The sequence below is a fragment of the Elephas maximus genome, chromosome X (assembly GCF_024166365.1).
Source record: "Elephas maximus indicus isolate mEleMax1 chromosome X, mEleMax1 primary haplotype, whole genome shotgun sequence".
Taxonomy (NCBI): Eukaryota; Metazoa; Chordata; class Mammalia; order Proboscidea; family Elephantidae; genus Elephas; species Elephas maximus.
Genome location: NC_064846.1, coordinates 84489931 through 84510982, shown reverse-complemented (window position 1 = coordinate 84510982; position 21052 = coordinate 84489931). Strand labels below are relative to the sequence as shown.

At 38.9% G+C, this 21052-nt stretch overlaps 1 pseudogene; it reads left to right on the top strand.

Moving 5' to 3' along the window:
- The window catches only part of LOC126068740 (threonine--tRNA ligase 1, cytoplasmic-like), a 40520-nt pseudogene extending 33044 nt beyond the window's left edge, over positions 1–7476 (top strand).
- The last annotated feature ends 13576 nt before the right edge of the window (positions 7477–21052 follow it).

The window sequence follows — 21052 nt, the reverse complement described above, 5'->3', positions numbered from 1 at the left end:
AAGTACAACACTGTCAGTGATAGGATAATATCCACACACTTACAAGAAAGGCCAGTTAATACAACTATTATTCAAATTTATGCACCAACCACTAAGGCTGCAGATGAAGAAATTGAAGATTTTTACCAGCCTCTGCAGTTTGAAATTGATCAAACATGTGATCAGGATGCATTGATAATTACTGGTGATTGGAATGTAAAAGTTAGAAACAAGAAGGACCAGTAGGTGGAAAATACGGCCTTGGTGATAGACATGATGCCAGAGATCACACAATAGAATTTTGCAAGACAAACATTTTCTTTATTGCAAATACATTTTTTCACCAACAAAAATGGCAACTATACATGTGAACCTCATCAGATGGAATACACAGGAATCAAATCAACTACATCCGTGGAAAGAGATGATGGAAAAGCTCAATATCATCAGTCAGAACAAGGCCAGGGGCCGACTGGGGAGCAGATCATCAATTGCTCATATGCAAGTTCAAGTTGAAGCTGATGAAAATTAGAACAAATCGACGAGAGCCAAAGTAAGACCTTGAGTATATTCCACCTGAATTTAGAGACCAGCTCTAGAATAGATTTGAGACTTTGAACACTAATGACCAAAAACCAGATGAGTTGTGGAATGACATCAAGGACATCATACATGAAGAAAGTAAGAGGTCATTAAAAAGACACAAAGAAAGAAAAGGCCAAAATGGATGTCAGAAAACTCTGAAACTTGCTCTTGAAAGTCAAGTAGCAAAAGCAAAAGGAAGAAATGATGAAGTAAAGGAAAATGAACAGAAGATTCCATAGCGTGGCTTGAGAAGAGAAAGTAAAGTATTATAACTACATGTGCAAAGAGTTGGAGATAGAAAAAACAAAACGAAGAACACGCTGGGCGTTTCTCAAACTGAAAGAACTGAAGAAAACATTCGAGTCTCAAATTGCAATAGAGAAGGATTCTATGGGGAAAATATTAATTGACGTAGGAAGCATCAAAAGAAGATGGAAGGAATACGCAGAGCTATTATACCAAAAAAGAATTGGTTGACGTTGAACCATTCCAAGAGGTAGCATGTGATCAGGAACCAGTGGTACTGAAGAAAGAAATCCAAGCTGCACTGAAGGCATAGATGAAAAACAAGGCTCCAGGAATTAACGGAATATCAATTGAGATGTTTCAACAACCGGATGCAGGGCTGGAATCTCTCACTTGTCTATGCCAAGAAATTTGGAAGACAGCTACCTGAACAACTGACTGGAAGAGACCCATATTTATGCCTATTCACAATAAAGGTGATCTAACCAAATGTGGAAATTATCGAACAATATCATTAATATCACACACAAGTAAAATTTTGCTGAAGATCATTCAAAAGTGGCTACAGCAGTATATAGACAGGGGACTTCCAGAAATTCAAGCAGGATTCAGAAGAGGATGTGGAACCAGGGATATCATCTCTGATGTCAGATGGGTCTGGCCGAAAGCAGAGTATACCACAAAGATGTTTACCTTGTTTTATTGACTGTGCAAAGGCATTTGACTGTGTGGATCATAACAAATTATGGATAATATTGTGAAGAACGAGAATTCTAGAACTTTTCCTGATGAAGATCAAAAACCACAGCCTTCAGTATGGATTACACCTCAACATAAAGAAAACAAAAATCCTCACAACTGGACCAATAAGCAACATCATGATAAATGGAGAAAAGATTGAAGTTGTCAAGGATTTCATTTTACTTGGATCCACAATCAACACACATGGAATCAGCAGTCAAAAATCAAATGACGTATTGTGTTGGGCAAATCTGCTGCAAAGCAGCTCTTTAAAGTGTTGAAAAGCAAAGATGTCACCTTGAAGACTAAGGTGTGCCTGACCCTGGCCATGGTGTTTTCAATTGCCTCCAATGCATGTGAAAGCTGGACTATGAACAAAGAAGATGGAAGGAGAATTGAGGCCTTTGAATTGTGGTGTTGGAGAAGAATATTGAATATAACATGGACTGCCAAAAGAATGAACAAATCTGCCTTGGAAGAAGTACAACCAGAATGCTCCTTAGAAGCAAGGATGGCGAAACTATGTCTCACATACTTTGGGCATGTTGTCAGGTGGGATCAGTCACTGGAGAAGGACATCATGCTCGGTAAAATAGTGGGTCAGGGAAAAAGAGAAAGACCCTCAATAAGATGGATTGACACAGTGGCTGCAATAATAGTCTTAAACATAGCAACGATTGGGAGAATGGAGCAAGACCGGGCAGTGTATAGTTCTGTTGCACATAGGGTCACTATTAGTCAAAACCGAGTCCATGGTGCCTAACAACTACAACTCCTTAAACTCGACTGTGTTTCTTTTGTTCAGTGTTGTCCTGCACACACAATGTTCCTACTGTCCCAGTAATTAGTGATCCTAGGGTAGATACTACCAAGGGATCCACTGGAAGATCTTGTTTGTGGCGTTGGGGAGTTATGGCTAGTGTGTTTTCTTGGTGCAAGTGCTTGGAGAGCTCTTCTGCTGAGTAAAAATCTGTTCAAATTCTGAGTTAAACCCAAGTTCAGGAAATATTGTCCGGGGTAAGACTATGGGATGATTGTGGTAGAGGAAGTCATTTAATTTCCTTACAGGCTCACCAGGCTCCCTATGATGCCTGTATTCCTTATGTACCTAAAAAGGTAAGTTTGTGCGGCTTAGTGCAATTTTATTGTTGTTGTTGCTGTTAGGTGCCATCAAGTAGGTTCCCACTCATAAAAAAAAAAAAACCCAGTGCCATCAACTCATAGCGACCCTATATATCGCAGAACGAAACACTGCCTGGTGCTGCTCCATCCTCACATTCGTTGTCATGCTTGAGCCCATTGTAGCAGCCACTGTATCAATCCATCTTGTTGAGGCTCTAACTGTTTTTCACTGACCCTCTACTTTACCAAGCATGATGTCTGTCTTAGTCATCTAGTGCTGCCATAACAGAAATACCACAAGTGGATGGTTTTAAAAAAGAAAAAATTATTTCCTCACCGTAAAGTAGGCTAAAAGTCCAAATTCAAGGCATCAGCTCCAGGGTAAGGCTTCCTCTCTCTGTCTTCTCTGGAAGAAGGTCCTCGTCCTCAATCTTCCCATGGTCAAGGGAGCTTCTCAGGCACAGGAACCCCGGTCCAAAGGACGTGCTCTGCTCCTAGTGCTGCTTTCTTGGTGGTATGAGGTCCCCCACTCTCTGCTTGCTTCCTTTGAGAGATAAAGGGTGATACAGGCCACAGCCCAGGGAAACTCACTTTATATTGGATCAGGGGTGTGACCTGGTTAAGGGTGGTGTTACTATCCCAACCTAATCGTCTCTAACATAAAATTGCAATCACAATATGGAGGACAACCACGCAATGCTGGAAATCATGGCCTATTTACTTTAAATAAACCACAAAATCACACCCAACATCTGCTAACCATGCATAAGACAAACCCTATAGCTAGAAAATACCCCAAAACCACTGCTACTCTTTGGAGCTCTCTGATCCATAGACTCCTCACCTTGTTGCTGTGCCACATCGCCTGGACAGAGAAACCCACTCTCTGATTTCTCCTTCTCTGGGAGGTTCTTTGCCCTATTCCTCTTCTGGATGGTGACCTTGCACTGCTGTCTCCAGAAATTCGCTTCCTGGGGGACACCTTTCCTCTCATACAACAATATCCAAGCACTGCCCAATAAAGCTTGTTGTGTGCTCCTGCCAGTATCTTCCTTGATGGACCCTGAAATTCTTGAATTTATATAAGGTCATTATGAGTCGGAATCGACTCAACGGCACTGGGTTTGGGTATTCCCAAATACTTCTCATAATATCAAGAATTTTATACTTCCTATAATATCAAGAGCTTCTCTTGCATTTACCATGCCTGCCTACAATCCCTTAATCTCCTCTTCTGATTTGCTACTTAGCTTTGGCAAAATGTAGCTTGTTAAAATTGTACATTAAATAAGATCCAGGGCTATAAGAAAGTGGAGGATTTATTATAGCCATTTCAGATCCACAGAGTCCTGAGAGGTTGTATTTTAAATGCTGGAGGTAATTGCAAAAGTGAGACAGTTCTCTAATATTTGTTGAAAACACATAGTCACATGGTCATTCCTAATCCCCAAATTAATATTCACTATGCTGTATCACATGAATCAGAATCGACTTTACTATAACTAATGGCAACAACAACATATTGTATCACACTTCAGGAATGTGTGAATTACTTGACTTCTAAGGGTATGTTGTATAATGCTCAATATTTGCTGTGGAGATTTACTTGAAGATCTTATTAATAGAAATGAGACTTATAGAATGGTTTAAGAACTTTTTACTATATGTTAAGTAAATAATAATGATGATCGCATGTAGATATTGAAAAAACCCTGAAGGAGGAATTTGAATGACCTAAGAGGAAAACATTGCTCCATTGTACAGAATTTACGTTTCTAAATTTTCTTTAGTATATATAGACAAATTTCTACCTAGTTAAAATTATTAAATGTCTAAAAGAAATCCTGATGGTGAAGAGCAGTCTGAGGTACTTGAACATGACCGATTAGCACATTTTCCCGTCTCTTTCTTTCAGTTATGACACTTATATCCCTCATCTTCTTATTTGTTAACAGCTATTTTGTCTACTAAGATAATTATTACGAATTTTTGCTCACTTGCTAATTAGTATTCATGTAACCCTTCACCTTTCCTCCCCAGGTTATGAAATTAATTCTATATCGATCCTTATAAAAGTAATGATAAGACCCCACGAACTACACAATAAACTAGGAGGTAGAACAGAAACTCAAACACATTATGAGGCCAATTAACTGTGATATCCCATGAAACCATGACCCTAAACATCCAAACCAAAGAACAAAATCCTGTAATTTGTTTCGTTGTATATGAGCAGCCTCAGCAGCTACTCTTTTTTTTTTTTTTGAGTTGTAAATATTTTTGTCACACAACTTTTGCCAATTTTTACAGGTATACAACTTATGGACTGCACATATGATAGTTGGCTGTGCAATCCTACCGTTAATCAATGCAGTTATTGCTCCATAGCAATAACCCCACTTTCCCACTCCCTCCCACCCTTGGTAACCACTAAAAAACTTTGGTCTCTGTATATGTTTTTTTCTTGTCTATATAACTGATGCCGTAAAATATTTGTCTTTTTGTGATTGACTTATGTCACTCAGCATGTCTTCAAGCTCCATCTATATTGTAGCATGTATCAAGACTAAAAAAAAAATTTTTTTTTTTTTTTATCGAGACTATATTTCTTGAGTATTCCATGTCCACCCCTTTTGGGTTCCATGTTCCATTTGTGCCTCCCTGATATCTGAGGAGAAATCCAGAAATCCTGCCGGAAAGATGGGAGGTGAAGAGAAGCCGGTAGGTGCTGAGGAGAAGAACTGAAAAGAAGAAGGGAAGAAGAAGAATAACGAAGGATCTGGGGATGTAGGTAGAGCAGAGTTGAATCCTTAGCCTGAATATATTAACACACTTCTTGAGATGCGTAATAAACTAAAAGCAGAGCGTGATTCCATTCTGGCAGAAAAAGACAGCAAGCCAACTAAAGTCACTCTACCTGATGGCAAACAGGTTGATACGGAATCTTGGAAAACTGACAACACTTACTACTAAAATGAATAAAGTTGTTTGGGACCTAGACCACCCTCTGGAAGAAGAATATACCTTGGGGCTTTTCAAGTTTGAGGATGAAGAAGCTCAAGCAATATATTAGCACTCAAGTGCTCACATAATGGGTGAAGCTATAGAAAGAGTCTGTGGTGGATGTTCTTGTTATGGTCCACCCATAGAGGGATTCTATTATGACATAAGCCAAGCCAAAGCCAGTGCCGTCGATACACCTTGAAAAAGGAGGTGTGTCCAGCAATGATTTTTCTTCTTTGGAAGCTTTATGTAAGAAAATCATTAAAGAAAAACAAACTTTTGAAAGATTGGAAGTTAAGAAAGAAACTTCACTGGAAATGTTTAAGTATAACAAATTCAAATGCTGGACGTTGAATGAAAAAGTGAATACTCCAATTACCACAGTCTATAGGTGTGGCCTTTTGATAGATCCCTGCCGGGTCTTCATGTCAGACGCACTGGTAAAATTAAAACTTTAAAAATGCACAAAATTCCTCCACATATTGGGAAACAAAGCAGATATGGAAACGTTCCAGAGAATTTATGGCACTTCATTCCCAGATCCTAAAATGTTGAAAGAGTGGGAGAAGTTCTAAAGGGAAGCTAAAAACCGAGATCATAGGAAAATTGGGAGGGACCAAGAGCTATATTTCTTCCATGAACTCAGCCCTGGAAGTTGCTTTTTCCTGCCAAAGGGAGCCTACATTTATAATATACTTACCGAGTTTATGAGGAGTGAATATAGGAAATGAGGATTAAAGGAGGTGGTCACCCCAAACATCTACAACAGCCAACTCGGGATGACCTCGGAAACTGGCAGCACTACAGTGAGAAAATGTTTTCCTTTGAGGTGGAGAAGAAGCTACATGCTCTGAAACCCATGAACTGTCCAGAACACTGCATTATGTTTGATCATCAGCCAAGATGCTGGAGAGAGTTGCCTCTGTGAGTAGCTGATTTGGGGGTACATCATAGGAATGAGATTTCAGGAGCACTCACAGCACTCATCCCTGTGCAAAGATTTCAGCAGGGTGATGCTCACATATTCTGTGCCATGGAGCAGACTGAGGATGAAATAAAAGGTTGTATGGATTTTCTATGTACAGTGTGTAGTGTATTTGGATTTTCTTTTAAACTGAACCTTTCTACTTGCCCAGAAAAATTCCTTGGAGATATCGAAGTACAGAATTAAGCTGAGAAACAACTGCGAAATAACCTGGAATTAATTTGGTGAAAAGTGGACGTTAAACCCTGGAGATGGAGCTTTCTATGGTTCAAAGATCGACATACAAATTAAAGGTGCAATTGGTCTATACCACCAGTGTGCAACAATCCAGCTGGATTTTCAGATGCCCATCAGATTTAACCTGACTTTTGTAAGCCATGATGGTGGTGATAAGAAAAGACCACTGATTGTTCATGGAGCCATCTTGGAATCAGTGGAAAGAATGATTGCTATTCTCACTGAAAACGATGGAGGCAAACGGCCCTTCTGGCTGTCTCCTCACCATGCAATAGTAGTTCCTGTGGGACCTACGTGTGATGGCTAGGTCCAAAAGATACGGCAAAAACTCCATCATGCTAAATTCACTGCGGATGTTGATCCGGATCCAGGCTGTACCTTGACTAAGATCAGAAATGCCCAGTTGGCACAATATAACTTCATTCTAGTTGTTGGTGAGAAAACAGAAAGCCAGTGGCATTGTGAACATCCGCACAAGAGATAATAAGGTCCATGGAGAGCATACTGTTTCTGATACCAATGAGCGGTTGCAGCAGCCCTAGCAGTCCCACAGCAAACAGGCAGAGGAAGAATTTTAATGAAGAACTTCTCCAGGTGGGTCGCTGGATAATGGTGACCAGTGTTTCCCTAACATTCAGTTTGTATTCAAGAGAACATCCATTCATACTGAACTGGGAACACTTTGACCACGTCTGTGTAGGTAACTGTAGGATAAATCTTTTTTGACACACAGAAATTTTGGACAATGTATTTGAAAGAGCTAATTTTTTTTAATCAAAAGAGACTCATTAAAATGATTTCATTCGTTAAGTGTCTGAGCATTGGAAATAAAATATGAGGAATGCTTTGATGTGATGTGGGAGAACTTTTTGTAAATTTAATGCAGTAGAAAATAAAATTTTCCAATTTACAGTAACAGAGATTAGAATTGGATTATGACAAAAAAATAAAAACTTTTATTAAAAAAAAAAGACTTCATTTCTCCTGTGGGCCGAGTAGTATTCCACTGTTTATGTATGTACCATATTTTGTTTATCCATTCATCTGTTGAAGGGCCTTTAGGTTGAAGTCTTCTTAAAACCAAGCAATAGTTTAACTTAACTAGTAAAAAATGTCTGCGTCGAACATTATATACTTTTGAGAACTATCCATATGGGATCAAATTGACAACAGCAACTTGAAAAATCAGATAGGAATCTTAGAGGGCAGTGAGTTTGTGTTAATAAGGGAGGAACAACTCAGAAAATGAGGGTGAGAGTGGTTGCAAAACTCAAAGAATGTAATCAATGTCACTGAACTGTACATGTAGAAACTGTTGAATTGTATGTTTTGCTGTGTATATTCTTAACAACAACACAATAAATACAATTATTTTTTTTAAATGTAATGGTAAGGGTAGTCAATGCCAAAAGAAACCAAAACACCTGGTAAATGTGTTATATACATTAGGTGTTTATGTGCATACATATGGAAACACTAGTGGCGTAGTGGTTAAGAACTATGGCTGCTAACCAAAAGGTCGACAGTTCGAATCCACCAGGTGCTCTTTGGAAACTCTATGGGGTAGTTCTACTCTGTCCTGTAGGGCTGCTATGAGTTGGAATTTACTTGATGGCAACAGATTTTTTACTGATGCATATATATGAATCCCATTACCATTGGGATGAAAAAAGAAAAATAACATTAAAATAATGGATTATTAAGAATTTGCCCTAGTTAAGACATTTAACATAAGATGGGAGAACAGTATAATTACCTGGACTCTTATTTGGCCACTCAGACATAAAACTTGGTGGGAACCCTGTGCGTTGATGACTATTTCCTGGATTCACCTGGACACAGAAGTTGTATTTACAGCATACTCTTATTTTTTTTTTCTTATTCATAGTCATCTTTTTAGTAGAAGTTATTAGGTCTAGCACCTATCCATTTAAAAATTAAAATATTAAATGAACTGGTGGTTTCAGTCATAATGAAAAACATAATAAAACCAAGTATCAGACTAAAAAGATTAAATTTTCCCTTTCCTTTATACTCTGCCTGCTTCTTCTACTTTTCTGATATCCACATATTCTTAGTCCCGTCTATGGTAAAAAGCCCCTCTGACAATACCGTTAATGGTTCCAGTTTAAATGAGTGAATTCTGCAAAATATTGAGCTTGGAGTTATGCTGGTTTTCTCTGCAAAGACCTTCTAATAATTTAGTAGAGACTGAAAATCCAGGAGGACTATGAGTTTCTCAGTTTGATCACTGTCTCATCTGTGACCATCACATGGCATAATCTTAGTATAGCAGAAATTGTTTGCAGTCAAAGAGAAGTAAATTGTTTTCTAGCTTCACTAGCTATGTGACCTTGTGTAAATTGTGAAACCTCTCTATTCTATAAATATCATCAAATATTATAATCATAAAGTGCCTTCAAAATCACAGAGTAATCATTCACTCTCAAACAATAGTCTCTATATGTAATAGCAATGGGGTTCCTTAAGTTTAATTTTTTTTCTATTTATCAAATAGCCCAATGGATGAATCATATTTAACGTTCATGAAATCACACAGGCTAAATTAACCTTTTTGTTTGACTTTTTACTAGAATTCTTTGAACCTGGTGGGTATGCCTTAGATCAGAAAATGAATGCAACTTTTTTATAAGCAAAATATTTCAGGATAAGGATCTATGGGGGAAAATGAAGCAATGAAAAGGATTATCAGTGGTTAAAATATTAAAAAAAAATTTAGATATCACTAATTTAAAGTAATCTGGGGGCAAGACAGTGTAGTGGTTCACAGCCAAGACTTTGTAGTTAGATTGACCTGAGTTCAGCTTCTAACTACCTTTGAATGATCCATTTAATTTCTGTAAGATTTAGTGTTCCTAAAATTACAATAAATAAAAACTACTGAGGACTAAATTATGTGCATAAAAGTGTTTGTAAAGACTAAAATACTACAAAAACTTTAAAATATATATATATTTTTGTTTTCTTTCTTAAGGCTTTTCCACCACTCTGAATCTTCTGCAGATGTGACATCAGAATTTCCCAATTTGTCTTGGTGTTACATCATAATGGACTTTGTTCTTTAACACTGCTAGAAGTTTTAATTTTTCCAAAATTGGTGTGATACTGTGGTAAGCTTGTTCGTTCACATTTCTTGTGTTGATCCAACTTGGTCAATAATATAATATCTATTCATAACTAGCTAATGGAATTTGACTAAATTCTACAAGTAATTTTCCTTGAGGCTCTTTCATCTTTTGTATAGAATTTGCTGATTTTTTGTAAAGATATATTTTCATTCAGGAGCTTTAATTGAAAACAATCTTTACAGAATTCCATTAGGATTTGGTAAGCTAAAGGAAAAGCCTCTTTTATAGTCCTGAGGTGGCTGAAGGAATTCTTTATATCTATTTCAACAATAGCTTCACAAACTATCAGAATACATTTTTGAAATTGGATCGTGATAAAAGTTACCTTGATATTCTAATTCTCAAAGTTCATAGGCACTGCTGATGAGATCTGTAAGTAGGGCCAGGCTTTGATAGCTCAACCACTTTGTAGAAAGTGATTTTTATTATCACTATTAGACAAAGACTGGTTTTGGGGGTGAATGGGACTGGCAGGCAAGGGTTTTAGGGCCTTCATGATGGTACTCAGACCTCACAACCACGTATTTTCAGAGAACTGCGATGTCTCATAGAAAGAGGATGCATTCATGCTCATTAAATGAACAAAAAAGATTGGAAGGACATGCATCAGAATGTTACCAAGGGTTATATGTCTAGATAATGGGATTAAGGTGATTTTTATTTTCATCTTATTGTTTTTCTGAATATTTCCAAATAATCTGTGTCAAGCATGAATTATTTTTATAATAAAATAAAAGTAATAAATTCTACTTTTTTAATGAAATAGTTATCTACCAGAGCAAGTTTCTCACTTATTTTTGTAGGCTTCAGGATGTGGAGTCTTATTTTACTCCTAGTTGTAGGTTATACAGGCACTGTAGATGATAGCACTACAGTAAGTATTTTCTTCCTGATTAATTCAAGGGAAAGATGCCCTGCCTTTTACTATTATAACAATTCAATTTAATTTGAATGTGCAAATTGCTTGATTGTTTAATGACCTCTTTGTCTTCCTGTTCACAGGGCCCTCTAACCTTCCTATCTGGAGCCACTTAACCCTTGCCCAGACATCCCTGTTCCATTTCTTCCTCTAGTGAAGATGGGGTGGGGAATCTAAGATTCTTTAAGTCAGGAGCTGGCTGTCTTAAAATCAAGTCATACGCTGTAAATTTGGTTCTATATTGATTGAGTGCTAGAAGGTTTAAGAGCTTTGGAACTAGAAAGGCTTAGGTTCATAAATCTTGCTGCCCAATATTGGAGTTGTGTTAATACTGGCAAGCCACATAAAATCTATGAGACTCATTTTCTTCTCCTATAAAATAAGAATAATAATAATACTTATTTCACTGGGTTTTGAGAAATAAAAGAAAAAATACTTATGTAGTATTTTGTCTGGCCCTTAGTACATAGTAGGTGTTTAGTAAGTGATAGCTTTTTCAATTGCAATATTTAAATAATTAATAATTATAATTAATATCATCATTTTCTAATCCCAGATCTTTGAGGCTAAAACCATCCCTGTCTGGCTTGTCCCGCTGCTGCCTAAGCTGGCGCGTCTTAAAATATTTTCTTCGTAAACTCTTTCTTTATTTTTTTGTATCATGTGTCTACTTAATATGTTTCAATCTACTGACACGTGACTTCCTGGTTATGTGTACTTTTTTATAACCACCAACAGTAATTCTTCTACTCTACCACCCATTCTCGCCTCATTAGTGTCAATTTTCCTGCATCTTCCTACCCTTTCCTCATTTATCCTTCAAACTACATGTCCTTTTCTTTTTTAACTCAAGTGTGAACATCTCTGATATAGTTAAGTTCTAAGAAGTATGCAGTAAAGGTTAGGTATGTATTGAATGTTGGTATAGCTCCAAGATGATATAACCTAAACCAGGTTGTGCATCAGATTCACATGGGGAGCTTCTCCCTATTCAACCTTCTACTTTGAATAAAAAAAATAGGAAAGTAGAATGTATGATGGTTAATGTTATGTGTCGATGTGGCTAGGCTATGATTCTCAGCAGTTTGGCAGATTAGACTGATTACTCTTCCATAACGTAATATAATGTAATCATTGCCATGAGAAGATCTGCTATGATCCGCCAATCAGTTGAAAGGGGAGTTTCCTTGGGACAGTGGCCTGCCTCCACTATATAAATGGATGTCCTGGCAAGACTCACAGTTGCTCTGGATCAAGCATCCGACTCATCATCATCTGACCTCTGGTTCTTGGGAAGTGAGCCAGCATCTTGCCCCCTGACCTGCATATTTTTGGATTCACCAGCTCCAACAACCCCGTGAGCCAGCAGCCTACTTCTGACCTGCTGTTTTTGGGTTCATCAGACCCTGCGAACAAGTGAGTCAGGAGAAGCCTCCAGCCTGACACGTGATCCTTGAATTTGGGACTTATCAGCCTCCACAATTGCATGAGCCAATTCCTTGTATTAAATCTCTCTGTCGCTGTTGTTAGGTGCTGTCAAGTGGGTTCCAGCTCATAGCAACACTATGTACAACAGAACAAAATGCCGCCTGGTCCTGCTCCATCCTCACAATTGTTGTTATGCTAGAGCCCATTGTTGTAGCCACTGTGTCAATCCATCTTGTTGAGGGTCTTCTTCTTTTTTACTGACTGTCTACTTTTCCAAGCATGATATCTCTCTTTCTCTATGCTTATAAATACACATTTCACTGGCTTTGCTCCTCTAGAGAAACCAGTGTAACCAACAGTGGTTCTAGAGGAACAAAATCATAAGGATTAGTTTTCTGAATTCTTTCTCAAGTCTGGCTAGTCTTAAAGGCATTGATGACTCTGCCTCCAGAAGTAAAGAGAGTACTGCTAATCCATGTTTTGAGGTGACGATAGAAATACACAAAATATCACCACCAATGGGTCAAATATTTGTGATAGGCAAAGCTCTGAGTGATTGCATATTTGATACTTTTCTACAATTTTGTCAGAATGAGAAGTATAAGGAAGCTGGTTGGTTGGTCCTACTTTTGCTAGACAAATTGGTGAGAAAAAGAAAGACATGAGCTCAGGGCTTCAGAGTCATAGCTCAAGCAACACAAAAGATCTGAAAGTTGCCACTTGTCTGAAAGAAAGGCTTATTTCTTAAACTAACAGAGCTGATATTTCCAAAACCAGACCCAGAGTCTAATCATAAGAGTGGTTGAATTACAGAGTCAGTGAATTCCCAACCATGAATGGTGTCTGAAGGTAAAGTGGAGGCATTGACTGAAAAGAAATAGTATCCTAAAACTTGAGATGGGGCCACATGGGAAGATAATCAGGAAAATGGGGACATTGGGCCACTAAATTCCATTGAGTAATTCCTGCCAACAGAACTAGTCCTCTTACTCCCATCTGAAGAGATTATGCCATCTTTGTAGCCTAAGCCACCCTCCCCAATAAAACCATTATCCCTTCCATGCCCACCTGATGAGGCTAATACAGCTGTGCCTGAAGTTTTTCTGAGATATTGCCTAGGGCAGGAAATGGGATGTTGCCTGGGGCATTGCCTGAGGCAGATGCTTTACAAGACATTGTTGAATGTCCCTATGACCTACTCTTTCCACCCATTTTGTCTTCTAGGCATGTAACTAGACTTAAGTCCTATTCAGCTCCAAGAGGTGAATTACAAAATATGACCCAGGAGGAGGTACCCTACACTTCAAAAGAACTGCTTGTCTTTTCTAATATATGGAAACAAAACCTGAGGAATATGCGTGGGAATGTCTATTAAAGGTGTGGGACAATGTCTATTAAGGGTGTGAGTGCAAGGAACATAAAGTTGGATTATTCTCAATTTATTGATATGTGCCCACTAAACACAGAGTCTTCATTCAAAGTTTCAGATCAAGAGGTTAGACAAGGATCTGATAGTTAATTGCTTGGTTCACTGAAGCATGGATTAAGCAGTGGCCTACACTAAATCAAGTTGAATTACCACACCTGGCTTGGTATACTATAGAAGAAGGTGTCCAAAGGCTTAGGGAAATTGGCATGTCAGAGTGGATTTATCAGGTTGGACAAAAAGACCCACCCATAGTGTGCCCAGAGGACACACATTTTACCACAACACTGAGGAACAAATCTGTGAAGGGAGTCCCAGTGTACCTGAAGACTGCTGTGATTGCTGTTTTATGTAAGTCAGATTTGACAATGGGAAATGCCCTAACTAAATTCAGACACTGAACTACAAAGGAGAAACCCTGGTGGCATAGTTAGAGCTTTGGCTGCTAACAAAAAGGTCAGCAGTTCAAATCCACCAGGGGCTCCTTGGAATGTCTATGAGGCAGTTCTACTCTGTCCTATAGGGTTGCTATGAGTCAAAATTGAGTCGATGACAATGGGTTTTTTAATGGAATTAAAATGGGGCTGATTGGTTCCCCTGGTAGTAGGGGCCAAGTGGGAGGCACTTACTTAATCCACAAAGACAAGATGGGTGTGGTTACCATAATGGACAGCAGAAAAGCAGTAATCAGAATAGTCTGACTCCTGTGGACTTATGCACTGGCTACTTAGTCATGGTGTCCCGAGAAGTGAAATAAATCAGAAACCTACTAAATATTTACTTGTACAAGCAGAAGAATTCTAGGTCAAGTGAATGGCAGTCTAATTTGAATTGCCAGAATAGAGACTCATGGACCCTCAGTCAATTCCCTGACTTCAGCCGGTTCACAGCCCCACAGCTTCCTGAATGAGGGGGAGGGCAGGTCCCTTTGAGAAAAGACCCCACTACACTGTCAAATGGGGCCCTGGCAGCTTAATGGTTAAGCAATAAGTATGCTAAATCCAAAGGTTGGAGGTCCAAATCCACCAGCTGCTCCTTGGAAACACTTTGGGGCAGTTCTACTCTGTCCTATTAAGCCACTATGAGTTGAAATCAACATAATGGTAAGGATTTTTTTTTTAACACTGCCAAAATTTATACTGTTAATCTTTCTCCCAGCCTTCCCTAAAGGGATCTTGGCCTTTTACGAGAATGACAGTTCATTGGAGAAAAGGAAATAATCAGACCCTTTGGGGATTACTGAACACAGGCTCTGAACTGACACTAATTCCAGGAAGCCCAAAAGGTCACTGTGGCCCACCACTCCAATTAGGGCCATATAAGGTCAGATTATTAATGGATTCTTAGCTCATGTCTGCCTCACAGTAGGTGCAGTGGGCTCATGAACACATCCTGCAGTGATTACCCCAGTTCCAGAATGCATAATTGGAGCGGGTATACTCAGCATCTGTCAGAACTCCCATGTTGGATCCCTGACAAGTTTAGTAAGGGCTATTATGGTAGGAAAAGCCAAGTGTAAGCTGTCAGAACTTCCCCTATCTAGGAAAATAATAAACCAAAAGCAATACTGCATTTGTGGAGGGATTGCAGAGATTACTGCCACCATCAAGGACTTGAAGGAAGCAAGGGGTTGATTCCCACCACAAGCCCATTCAACTCACCCATTTGGCCTGTACAAAAAAAAAGATGGATCTTGGAAAAAGACAGTGGGCTATTGAAAACTTAACCAGGTGGTGACTTCAACTGCTGCTGGTGTTCAAGATATGGTTTCATTGCTTGAGCAAATTAATACATACCCTGGTACCTGGTACGTAGCTATTGAAAAAAATACCATTTTTAATAGCCCTAAAAAAATAAAATACTGGAGGCAGGGCCAGGATGGCTGACTAGGCAGATGCTAACTCGGATCCCTCTTGCAACAAAGACTTGGAAAAACAAGTGAATTGATCACATACATGACAATCTATGAACCCTGACCATCAAACACAGATCTAAAGAGTTGACCTGAGTGACGGGTGAGCGAAAAGCTGCGCCCTGAACCAGCGACCGCTTCTGGAACCCACGACCCACCCCACAGCCTTGAGCCCCCACGGTTCCCTGGTACCGAGTGGCGGGGCTGATTGCAGCTTGCTGAGGCAGGGCAGGCACGGGACACAGCCCTAACCCCTAGCCCACTGGGGTAACCTCCGTAGAGACTCAGTCAGTGCAAGCAGGCTGCACACTGACAGGGCTAATGAGAGAAAGAACAACCATGGGGAAGCAGCGACTGTTTTCGGAGCCTGGAGCCAGCATCCCAGTCAGAAAACCTTGGCACTGGGCTTTGGACTGGGCGCAGGGGAGCTGAGCACGGCATCCTAAGATGGCGCAAACACGGGGTGCAGCCCTAGTCCCCTGAAATGACCCTGGGGGAAGCCCAGCCAGTGCATGCAGGCAGCGCAGTGATGCGGCTGACAGGACGAGAAGTCACTGGGAGGCAGCAACTGGTTTTGGAGCCTGGAGTGCAGCATCCCAGACAGGGAACCTTGGCGCTGGGCTTTGGACTGGGAGCAGAGGAACTAACCACGGCTTCTGGGACAGAACAAGCTCAGGACATGAGCCTGACCCTCAGGGGCAATCTCTACCCAGCCAGCGCACACAGTCGACAAGCCCCTCAGGAATCTCAGGTAAAACAGTCATCCCAAGCAAGATAAGTAGCTTTGTCTATATTCCTGGGTGTACTCTCTCCTATCTATCTGATCCCTCCCCTCCCCTTCCCAGGTGGCTTCATTAACATTGGAATTTCCTGGGCCAGAGAGTGAAATGCTCGACATTTTCTTCTTTCTTTCTTTCTTTGTTTTGTCTTTTCCGAAACCCATTCTCCTGGCCTGAGAGAAGAAGCTACAAAAAACCCAGGGACCAAAAATCTCTCCCTGACTTCCCGAAATTGGACTAAAAATACAGAACCAGAACCAGCCAAGTATTTGTGATCCACAGTCTTGGGCTTTCATCCCTACAGGGAACAAGGTGGCTATTATAATGCAAAGGCAATTCTGATAGTGACCTGACTGTAATTGTTTTAGCTGATTACTGGAAAGACAAGTTTCCCAGGTTTGATATCTCTGCATATTCAACAGAGCCCTCACTGACCCACAATGGGCAACTGAAGGCTGAAGCTCCACCCAAGCCACCTAACCTCCTGCCATAAGGGTCTGAGGATAGTGACATCTACCAATCTGTAGAGGTACATACATTGGGTGCCTAAGGTACAGCTGCACAGCCCACCCACCAAAGTGCTTTAGGAATAGAGACACACCGACCTCACTGCCACTTGGGGGAAGCCTGTCAACATCCTGCCCCCCCAAAATGTTACCCCCTGCTGCTACTAGAATCTGGTGCACACAACTGTCACCACTACTCCTCTAAGCGAATAGGTGACAGTTTACCCCACACACTTGATGACCCAAAATCAGATTCTACACAAGAATAGTGAATGAGCTCTTTGGCTTATATTTCTGGTACCGGCCCAAACCTGCTGGTAAGAGGACATAAGTGATTCAAAGCCGACAACAATCAAGACAGTCCAATCTAGTAGCCAATCTACGTATATTGAAAGAAAACAAAACAAGATAAGACTCAGTGAGCAAATATAAAATAAATCATTGCATATCTGATAGATGGCTCAGAGACAACAGTTGATATCAAACCACATAAAGAAGCAGACCATGATTGCTTCTACAACTACCCAAACTAAAGAATCAAATTCTTTCCCAAATGAAGACTCAATCCTGGAATTGCCAGATGCACAATATAAAAAACTAAATTACATAATGCTTCAAGACATCAGGGATGACCTCAAAAATGAAATAAGGCAATCTACACAAAAAGCAAAGGAACACACTGATAAAGCAGTTGAAGAACTCAAAAAGATTATTCAAGGACATAGTGGAAAAATTAATAAGCTACAAGAATCAATGGAGAGACAGCATTCAGAAATCCAAAAGATTAACAGTAAAATTATAGAATTAGACAACTCAATAGGAAGTAAGAGGAGCAGACTCTAGCAACTGGAATGCAGGGTGAGGGATCTGGAGGACAAGGGAATTGACACCAATATAGCTGAAGAAAAATCAGATAAAAGAATTAAAAAAAAAGAAGAAACCCTACGAATCATGTGGGACTCTATCAAGAAGAATAACTTGCGTGTGATTGGAGTTCCAGAACAAGGAGGGATAACAGAAAACACAGAGAGAATAGTTGAATATCTGTTGGCAGAAAACTTCCCTGACATCATGAAAGATAAAAGGATATCTATACAAGATGCTCATCAAACCCCATATAAGATTGATCCAAAAATAAAATCACCAAGACATATTTTCATCAAAATTGCCAAAGCCAAAGATAAAGAGAAAATTTTAAAAGCAGCCAGGGATAAAAAAAAAGGTCTCCTATAAAGGAGAATCAATAAGAATAAGCTCAGCCTACACAACAGAAACCATGCAGTCAAGAAGGCAATGGGATGACATATATAGAGCACTGAAGGAGAAAAACTGCCAGCCAAGGATCATATATCCATCAAAACTCTCTCTCAAATATGAAGGCGAAATTAAAACATTTACAGATAAACACAAGCTTAGAAAATTTGCAAAACCAAACCAAAAAAAAAATTTTTTTTTTTTAAGCTACAAGAAATACTAAAGGAAATTGGTCAGAAAATCAATAACATCAGATAACAACACAACACAAAGACACAGAACAGAACATCCTGATATCAACTCAAATAGGGAAATCACACAAAAAAATTAAGATTAATTTTAAAAAGAAAAAAAATGCTCAAAACAGGGAATCATTGAAATCCATATGTGAAAGATCACAATAATCAAAAAGAGGGACTAAATGCAGGAGGCCTAGAACTGCCATATGGAGAGGAAAACAAGGCGAAATAGGACAATACAAGTTAGGTTTTTACTTAGAAAAATAAGGGCAAATATTAAGGTAACCACAAAGAGGTCTAACAATTCCATAACTCAAAATAAAAACCAAGAAAAATATAACAACACAGCAAACATAAATTTGACTACTATGAAAATGAGGAACACACAATTTACAAAGAAAAACGACTCAGCACAAAAAAGTAAGTGGAAAAATGAAATTGTCAACAACACACACAAAAAGACATCAAAATGACAGCACTAAACACATTCTTATTTTTAATTACACTGAAAGTAAATGGACTAAATGCACCAATAAAGAGACAGAGAGTCTCAGACTGGATAAAGAAACACGATCCATCTATATGCTGCCTACAAGAGACACACCTCAGACTTAGAGACACAAACAAACTAAAACTCAAAGGATGGAAAAATATATATCAAGCAAACAACAATCAAAAAAAAGCAGGAGTAGCAATATTAATTTCTGGCAAAATAGACTTTAAAGTTAAATCCACCACAAAGGGTAAAGAAGGACACTACATAATGACTAAAGAGACAATTGTCCAGGAAGATAGAACCATAATAAATATTTATGCACCCAATGACAGGGCTGCAAGATACATTAAACAAACGGATAGACACCTCCACAATTACAGTAGGAGAATTCAACACGCCACTTTTGGAGAAGGACAGGACTTCCAGTAAGAAGCTCAATAGAAGCACAGAAGACCTAATTGCTACAATCAACCAACTTGACCTCATAGACTTATACAGAACACTCCACCCCACAGATGCAAAAAATACATTTTTTCTAGTGCGTAATGGAACATTCTCTAGAATAGATCACATATTAGGTCATAAAACAAACCTTTGCAGAACCAAAACATCGAAATATTACAAAGCATCTTCTCAGACCATAGGCCATAAAAGTGGAAATCAGTAACAGAGAAATCAGGGAAAAGAAATCAAACACTTGGAAACTGAACAATACCCTGCTCAAAAAAGACTGGGTTATAGAAGACATTAAGGAGGGAATAAAGAAATTCCTAGAATGCAACGAGAATGAAAACACTTCCTGTCAAAACCTCTGGGACACAGCAAAAGCAGTGCTCAGAGGTCAATTTATATAGATAAATGCACACATACAAAAAGAAGAAAGAGCCAAAATCAAAGAACTGTCCCTATAAGTTGAACAAATAGAAAGTGAGCAACAAAAGAATCCATCAGGCACCAGAAGAAAACAAATAATAAAAATTAGAGCCAAACTAAATGAAATAGAGAACAGAAAAACAATTGAAAGAATTAACAAAGCCAAAAGCTGGTTCTTTGAAAAAATTAACAAAATTGATAAACCATTGGCCAGACTGACTAAAGAAATACAGGAAAGGAAACAAATAACGCAAATAAGAGACGAGATGGGCCATATCACAACAGACCCAACTGAAATTAAAAGAATCATATCAGATTAATATGAAAAATTGTACTCTAACAAATTTGCAAACCTAGAAGAAATGGATGAATTCCTAGAAAAACACTACCTACCTAAACTAACACAATCAGAAGTAGAACAACTAAATTGACCCATAACAAAAAAAGAGATTGATAAAGTAATCAAAAACCTCCCAACAACAAAAAAAAGCCCTGGCCCGGATGGCTGTACTGCAGAGTTCTACCAAACTTTCAGAGAAGAGTTAACACCACTACTACTAAAGGTATTTCAAAGCATAGAAAATGACAGAATACTACCTAACTCATTCTATGAAGCCACCATCTCCCTGATACCAAAACCAGGTGAAGACACCACAAAAAAAGAAAATTACAGACCTATATCCCTCATGAACATAGATGCAAAAATCCTCAACAAAATTATAGCCAATAGAATTCAACAACATATCAAAAAAATAATCCATCACGACCAAGTGGGATTTATACCAGGTATGCAAGGTTGATTTAATATCAGAAAAACCATTAATGTAATCCACCATATAAATAAAACAAGACAAAAACCACGTGATCTTATCAATTGATGCAGAAAAGGCATTTGACAAAGTCCAACCACATTCATGATAAAAACTCTCACCAAAATAGGAATTGAAGGAAAATTCCTCAACTTTTTTTTTTTATACAAAGCCAACAGCCAACATCGTTCTAAATGGAGAGAGCCTGAAAGTATTTCCCGTGAGAACGGGAACCAGACAAGGATGCCCTTTATCACCGCTCTTATTCAACATTGTGCTGGAGGTCCTAGCCAGAGCAATTAGGCTAGACAAAGAAATAAAGGGCATCCGGATTGGCAAGGAGGAAGTAAAATTACCTCTATTT